Raw genomic sequence first — 2,500 nt, forward strand, 5'->3', positions numbered from 1 at the left:
CCTCATTTCCTTCTGAGGGCTTTGTTCTCTAATCTTCTAAATATATTCGAGATTGTTTCATTGTCATACCATGACTCATGTCCATAGAGTAACACGATCTCACTATACTGATATATTGTGTGAATTTTATATGAAATTTGGGTGATTTGATTTCTAGATTTTACTTAACCTAGCCATTGTCTGATTTACTTTTTTTATATCTCTCACTAATCTCTAATTCTAAAGACCCTGTATCGGAGATCATAGTTCCCATATACTTGAACGATTCTACCTCATTAATCCTTCCTCCATCCAATGATATTTCATCTTCCGTTGCATACTCCGTTTTCATCATCTTTGCTTCTCTTCTATTTATCTTCAACCAAACCTCGTTTGAGCTTCCATTCATTCTGGTAAGCAAGCATTGCAAATCCTATAGTGTTCTGCTAACAAGGACAGCATCATCAGCATATTATAGGTCTGCTAAATTGCAATCACTAATCCAGTTAAATCATTCTACGCATCAGAAAATCCATGAGGAAGATAATCAATATAGATGACAACGCATTCATTGGAAATTCATTTGATAAGACTCCATTGAGATTAACATTGCACTTGCTATGCTCATAAATAAACTTAATAAAATTTACATATTTATCAGGAATTCCATAATAAAGCTATAATCTCAACAGAATTGGACAATGCATACTATATAAGTCTTTTTCATAGTTCACAAATGCCTTCAAAAGCGGATTTCTATATTCTATGCATAGGTGTAAAACATGTCTCAAAATGAAAATTTTATGAGTGCAACTTCTATCTTTTCTAAATCCTGCTTGTTCATCGCTAAACTTTTCATTAATATTTCACTTCAGTCTGGTTAGAATAAGCATACTATATGTTTTTATAACAACTGACGTTAGTGTTATTCGTCTTTAATTATTGCAATCAGTCAGGTCCTCTCTTTTTAGTATTTTCATCAACACTCCTAACTCCCACTAATCAGATTTTTCTTCTTCATGCCACATTCTACAAAATAATCTTATAAGTAGTTTAGAGTCAATTAAGTTTTACTCATTATCATCTCCGCAGTTATTCCATCGGATCCCGGGGCTTTCCCTCTCTTTAATTTCTAAAGAATCGCTTCGATTTCACTGAATTCATTCATGGGCACATCAAGATATTCATCAACTGCATGTATATCAATCAAATTGTTCACTTCATATCTCTTATTCATAACCTCACAGTAGTGTTACATCAAATGTTGTCTTTTTTTTATCTTCTGTTGCTATAATAGATCCATCTCTCTTTTTGATTGATATAGGCTTCTTGTTTGCCGCTGTCGAGATTCATTGATAATTACATGATCAATTCTTTCACTATTGACACTTCCTGAATGCATAGCTTTGTCGGCCTCATCTTCTTTACTATCTCAATATTTTCTCCAGTCATTCCTGGTTTTTCTCTCGAAATCACTATAAATACCGGAATACATTGCATCACTTCCTCGAAAACTTTCAAGAATCAACCTCTGTCTAGTTCTCCTATTTTTTTATAGTATCTCAAGTATCATTTGATATCCATAGCATACTCCTTGTAACTGTTTGTCCAAGGACCTCACAACTAATAGACTGCTATATATTTTCAATATCACACCATTCTTCATTAATTGTCTGTTCTTCGCGTCTTGAAATCTCTAATACTGCAAAATGAATCCTTCATTCCATTGCAAATGTTTCTTTATGCTCTTTTCTAAAAGCTTAGTTGCACCATACCTAGGTATTCTATCTATCATTATTTTGAGAGTTTTCAGTTTCACTTTCAGTGTGGCAGTTGAGGAGCTGGTGATCACTACCAATATCTGCATCTGTATAGCTTCTTACATTCCTCAGAATCCCCCTTCTCTCTTTATTAATGGGAATGTGATCCATCAGATTTTTTCATTGCCACATGGTGACGTCAATGTATACTTGTGAATGTTCTTGTGTTGAAAAAGAATACCTCAGATGACAAGACTGTTTGATGAACAGAAACTTATTAAATGTGCTCCATTATCATTTGCAACTTCGTCAAGACCCTCGTCACTTATCGCATTCCCTATCACTTCATTATTTCTTCAAACTTCCTGCGTTGATGTCAACAATCACAATTTTCATATCTCTCTCTGGGATCTCATCTATTATACTCTGCAATTCGTCATAGTATTCATCTTTCCTTTCTTCAGTGGTATCATTTGTTTGGCATAACAAACTATTATACTCATATTGCAGTGCTTTGATTTGAACTTTGCAGGTAACAGTCTCGTTTAATGCCTATTCACCTCTTGGTATCATCGGCATTCCTACCCCTTCTCTTCCAACTCCATCTGATCCTCCTGAGTAGATATACATGCATATATATATATATATATATATATATATATATATATATATATATATATATATATATATATATATATATATATATATATATATATATATATATATATATATTGCTTTGGTATAATGTTTCCCTACCAATC

The sequence above is a fragment of the Palaemon carinicauda genome, chromosome 12, assembly GCF_036898095.1.
Source record: "Palaemon carinicauda isolate YSFRI2023 chromosome 12, ASM3689809v2, whole genome shotgun sequence".
In the NCBI taxonomy this organism is placed as follows: domain Eukaryota; kingdom Metazoa; phylum Arthropoda; class Malacostraca; order Decapoda; family Palaemonidae; genus Palaemon; species Palaemon carinicauda.